This window comes from Macrobrachium rosenbergii, chromosome 20 (genome assembly GCF_040412425.1).
Source record: "Macrobrachium rosenbergii isolate ZJJX-2024 chromosome 20, ASM4041242v1, whole genome shotgun sequence".
NCBI lineage: Eukaryota > Metazoa > Arthropoda > Malacostraca > Decapoda > Palaemonidae > Macrobrachium > Macrobrachium rosenbergii.
In genome coordinates this window covers 28183711-28190000 of record NC_089760.1, presented here as the reverse complement: position 1 = coordinate 28190000, position 6290 = coordinate 28183711, and the positions used below count along the sequence as shown (strand labels likewise).

General features: G+C 36.3%; 1 protein-coding gene across 8 annotated transcripts in view; it reads right to left on the bottom strand.

The window, feature by feature from the left end:
• Positions 1 to 6290, bottom strand: part of LOC136849181 (uncharacterized) — a 1024479-nt gene that overhangs the window by 670971 nt on the left and 347218 nt on the right. The window lies entirely within an intron of this gene.

The following is a 6290-nucleotide window of genomic DNA, read 5'->3' as shown; positions in this document are numbered from 1 at the left end:
ACTTGACCTTCGCGACCCCGCTGTAAAAAAAGCGCGCGCGTTTTGTGACCGGAACGACCGAGCTTATCAGGACAGACAAATTCACGCTTTGTTTAATCGTCTGTGAGTGAGCATGAGCGTCCATAACAAGTCATACGGAGCTCCCAAAAGGCAATGAAGTTACGAGGGAGAGGACGGAGGGATGCAGGGTGGGGCGTGGGGATTACAGTAGTAGGGGGAGGGAGGAGTTAGTAGGAGGTTTTTGATGGGATTTACAGTCTTTCGCCCGCTCTCGTTCTATCTCCCTCTCACTACCTCGCTCAGTGCCTCAACGCCTCCCATCACCTCTCCTCCCTCCCTCCCTTCCCCTCACTTTTTCTTTCGCTGCGAATTCTTCCTCCTCCTTCCTGCTGTTTGGATCTTCGGTTTTATTCTGTTTTTTCTCTCGCTCTCTTTCTCTCTCCGGGTCTTCTAATTAAATCCCCCCTTATCAATGGTTTGGTTTTCGCAATTTCGTTTGTTCTATATATTTATTTATTTTCTCTGGCAAACATCTATTTCCCTTTCAGCATTTCCTTCCTCTTGTAACAATTTATTTTCCACGTTATGCTATATTTCCTATCATCTGTAATCGCTCAACTAATTACGTGCAATACATCCTTCTCCCCTTACACCTCTAGACTTTTTTTCTTCTTTCGATTTCTTTAACACCCTTCAGCATCCTAAAGTTAGGACCACCAGATTAATGTATATATATATATATATATATATATATATATATATATATATATATATATATATATATATATATATGTATATATATAATGTGCGTGTGTGTTAAATACAAGTCTCTCTCTCTCTCTCTCTCTCTCTCTCTCTCTCTCTCTCTCTCTCTCTCTCACTTGCTTATTACCATTTCTTGGGAACAAGCTGGGAAGAAGAAGTGTACCCAACTATGATTATGATGATCTTAAGACCAAACGAATTATTTAAATTCAAATGCCTAAAAAATGTGCCCACAGAATTCGATAAATGTGAAGATTATATACTAATTTAATCTGAGGAATCTTGCTCGGTATATTAAAGGACTTTTTGGCATATTTCATGCCAATGTTTGAATATAATAATAATAATAATAATAATAATAATAATAATAATAATAATAATAATAATAATAATAATAATAATAATAATAACTACGCCATGTTTAAAGATTCAAAAAGGAACCACAGTTACATTTACGGATATTCACACCACATGACTTTACAAGAACGCAGTTGCAAATTACATTCGTTGGCAAATGTAAAGGCGTTAAAGTTAAAAAATGTAAAAAAACTATCATTTTACTTACGAATTTTCAATTACTATTAAAGAAAAATATAACCCCGAAATTACCGAGATATTTTTTAAAACATCTGCTATTGGTTCTTTGGTAAGCAATAGCAAAATAGCTTTGCTTATAATGTCCTTATTACTGTCCATTAAACATTTATTGTTATTGTTAAGAATTTACAAAACAGAAAACAAATACAAGAGTCCGTGTGCCTTTGACCGAATGCTAAAGAGAAAGAGAAAAGAAAACAGGAAGACAAAGAACGAAGCAAAACTAGGTAATTTCCGGATCCAAAGAAGCGAAACATATTGCAAAGCGCAATGGAGGATTACAAAAAGGAAAAGGCCTTTCTTTTCACCCTCCGAATAACATAAATCGGGTTTTAGAAATCATACCTAACAAAATATAATAGTAATTATAATTAATCTTTATAATGTGGACACGTCGAAATGGAATAAAAAAATATTTAAGTAAGCATCTTTCGGTAGTAAAAAAAGTAAAAAAATAAACAAAGCTTTTTTAATATTAAGCGGTTTCCCCTAACAGGGATGGATCCCAAGAAATTGCGTTAATCATTGCCACATTCATACTTTAAATACTTGAAAAGAGGATGCATTCCATGTGCCCACAAACAGCAACTGAGAATGAGAATACTAAATATGAAACCATGAGAACTCCGTACTTACAGCATATACTAACAACCAACATCAGGAAGAAAAATTAAACTAAAAAAAAATAAAGATATGAAAAGGCGGATGAAAAGGTAGGGCTTCAAATGAGGAGAGATAATGTACAATGGCCTCCACCCTTCAGTTGGTGCAGAAGGATAGGACAGCTCCTATGGGAGGTCGGTGGTCTCCTTTTATGAAGAAGGGGTGGGGGGCCTTTAACGTAAACAAAGGCTACACAGAAAAGCACTTTTCGTTCGAGGGGGAACTTCCTGGATATCAAGGACGAATAGCGAAGTCAAACAAGGAAATGAAAAAAAGATAACAGACGCCGAATAACAATTATAATTGTTAAGGCGTCAGCTTTCAACAGGAACTTCGACTTGCAACACTTACCAACTTCATACACAACACAGACCGTGTCCAGGAGCGATGGAAATGCCGACTGACTTCCCACGAAACAGCGGCAGGCTTACTTATAAATTCCAGGAATTAATTCTTGATAATAATTACGGCGATTTGCAATTTAAGTATTCATAAAAACTGCCGACATCACGATAAAATATAATCCCCTAACTGATACTTACTCAGTAAGGAGAAAGGTATTCTTAACGGCGTTAATTCTTCCACTACTTTAGTACATTAACGACCTACAGCTAAAAACAGGTAAAATTATCTGTCATCACGACAGAAAACAAAGAAAGAGAACGCCAAGAACTTTGAACAGATATGTTTAAAAGAAGCACTACATCCTCCTAATTAAGACAGCAAAATCATAAACGGCAGTGATGACTGAAGACACATTCTCAAGAAGGGCTTGAAAGCCTTGATGACCCAAACCACAACTAAAGGTCAAGGACTCAATGCTTTGCAATAGGTTCACTTTGCTATAGTGCCTGAAGAAAAGAACTATTTACCAAACAACAGGGAATATTTCTCTATGGATATTGTATCTTGGGTTAATAGGCCCATTGCACGACGCTGAATAATCCCGATGGGTTCCGGCGCTTGGTCTTCAAGACCTAAATTTCATAATCAATCAATCAATCAATAGGCCCAATGTAAAAATCTGCTTTTGTGGACAAAGACTATACCATAACGAAACAAACTGACAGACATGCATTCATACTCACTTGTATTATACCCGTACATCTGAGAACCAACAAGATTTTTATTACTTTCTGAATACTGATTGTTTGTTGAATATTTAATTGTCTCATGGACCATGGGAAACGTCACGTCCATGAAAGCCATCCTAATCAGAAGAGGTTAGAACTGAGAACTATGTAGTTATACAACAAAATGGTTAGGTAGCTAATCGACCGAGATCAGTGGTAGCCACCGTACAGGAACTGGCCAAGCTAAGTGCTATTTATTAAAAGAATAATCGTGGAAAGATCATTGGTATGCCAAATGCGCACGTACACATCTATTTTTCTTCATTACGAACTGAATGAAGTAAAGTCTATTGAAAAACAGAGAACCCATATTACTAAGAAATTAATCCTTAACTTACTTTCATTTCAATTTACACTACTTCGTGAAAAATTGTAGCATGTAAGTCTACGTATGCAAGCACACACAGTACATACTGTGTGTATATGTATATGTATATATATATATATATATATATATATATATATATATATATATATATATATATATATATATATATATATATATATATACAGTATTTATGTATGTGTGTGTGCGTGCGCGCTTGAGAATGTATATGTAAAGGTATATCAACCGACCTACAGGAATCTAATTCATCACCCGACGGAAGGAGCATTTTTGTAAAAAGAATTCTTGTGCCGGACGCATCCAATCATGGTTTTGAAAACTTTTGTTGTAAAAATAAGCATCGACAAAAGCGTCCGATGGAAGCCATTTTGAATAGTAATACTTTCTGTCATGGAAGATAGTTTTTCAAATACTGTATTCGGTTTTCATTCTCCGAATGTCTATTTGTATGTACATTTTGCATGCAAACTTTCAGCAATCACAACAGGCCCTAACAATACTCAGTGACCGCCGTTAATCCATATTAATATTTATAAATTGCGTATTGAGAATCTATTTTTTTTTTTACATATATCTGGAAAGTTTTTTTTTTTATAACACTGTCACTTTCCCTTCCTGGGATTGGCTCCTGAGAAACGACGAGACATTAATCACTGCTATATTCACACTTCCGTTTTGTGAATTATGAACTAACGCCCATATACAGATAAAGTCTCTCTCTCTTCCCTCCTCTTAATAATTTCGAGTTATAGATTTTCTTTTCACCATACCATCTCTCCATCATAGCCACAAAACTAGACCATCACAAAATTCTGATACCCTTTCATCTAAGTAAACATACATCGCTTTTTCATTTCTTCATTCCTTCTTGTGTCTCATTCGTTTCCACCATTTCTACTCTATTCCCATATAGGAATGTTAGCTCTACAATTCCTTCATGCTCTTGCAAGGTCCATGAATGCCACAAACTGCTTTATATCAAAGACTTGATCCATGTACCTTCTTCCTTGTCTATTCTAACCCCGCATGTATGTATGTTTGTATGTGTACACACATAATACGGGCACAGGAATAAGAACAAAGGCATGCACCACTGTGCTTGCTAGGTACACATACAACTATGCTTGGCCACATATCGTAATAGCATGATCACTGTGGCCACCATGCTTGTTTACGATACAGGCCTAAATCTTACAAAAATAAGCACGGGCATAGGGCTAAATCATATTCATCTTATAACAGATAGGTGGATATAAAATCTGCTGAACCGCTGAATTTGTTAAACGGGTAAACTATTTCAGATAGAGTCCGTGAACATGTTGAATATGAAAACTCTGTAATAGATCATATTCCCACGCCCGTCCCATATTCAGACAAAATTAACAGTTTTGATAAGTCAGTAATTGTTCTTCTTCTTTCAACGTGCTTTTTTTCCCCATTTTTTGTATGGGGTAAGCACGATGCCTTCTTTTGAAGGACGACACTTGCAAAACCAGTAAGGGTCTCTTAGGAGTAGTAACTGTCTACAATGACGATCTACGAATACAGGCATGGGTGAGTCAAGCACTAAAAATTGAAAATTGCAATCTGAAATTTCACTGCTCTAAGCGAAGGCAACGAAATCGACCTAAAGGAAATACGCGGTATAAGAAAAGGATTTGATCTTCAAATCCTACGGTTTTTCTGGATTCGAATATTACCAAAAAGCAAAAGTCTCAAGAACGTAACGGAAGATGCTCCGAAATTTCCCAACAGGTTAAAGTTCATTTTTTGCCCACACACAATTCCGTTTCGCAATAAAGGGAGTCAAGCTGGTGGTGGTGGAGGAAAGTGAAGTGGTGGTGGTGGGTGTGGGGGGGGGGCTGATTCATCAATGGAATGGTGATGTGGCAGTAGTTGTTTGAGTAATTACTCCGGGTCTTTCTTTGATGTAGAATTCACATATCTTTGGTATTTTATATCTGCTTACGTATTCACAACACTTTTAAGATCTAGCATTTAAGAGTAGTTCTATTAGCACTTCTTTTTTCCTTCGCTCTTCTTTTCTTGTTTCCGGCGGGACTTCAATTTGCATAGCCATTCATTTGCTTTTGAATGAAAAAAAGAGCAACTCTGAATATCACTAAAAGCAACTCGCAAGCTATTAATAGCCTAAATCTCTCATGATTAATGCAGCTTTTATTGCCGTATACCATCTAAAAAAAAGACTGAACATTATGAGGCTCGGCGTTCAGTAATAACGGATTTTGTTAATTTTGTTCCTTCACTCTTAATTGTTATATTAAAAACTCTCTCTCTCTCTCTCTCTCTCTCTCTCTCTCTCTCTCTCTCTCTCTCTCTCTCTCTCTCTCTCTCTCTCTCTCCTATATGTTTCAAGTTTCCTTATCACACAGGTATCATATGTGTGATCTAGACAAATGTCGTTCTAAATACAATTGTTGTCGACCTTAAAATACAAGAACATGTTTGTCAATTCCTTTGTTTCTGATAATTATTAGAACTATTTTAAACCATATCACTTATCTTTTACCAATGCAACGAAACATATGTTAAGGATCACATTAGTCAATAAACAAAATAGTCTCTTAAAATAGAATTGGTAATTTCATGGGACGACCATTGATGAAAATAATGGTGTCAATTCAACCGCTCAATGTAATTTGCACCAGCAACATACAGATTGAAGATCTGAATTACCAGGTACTTTTCAGCTGTCCAATGAACCACTCATCTTTAAGCTTTATTCAAGACCAATAATAGCAACTGCCCACAGGATTCATTAGCGA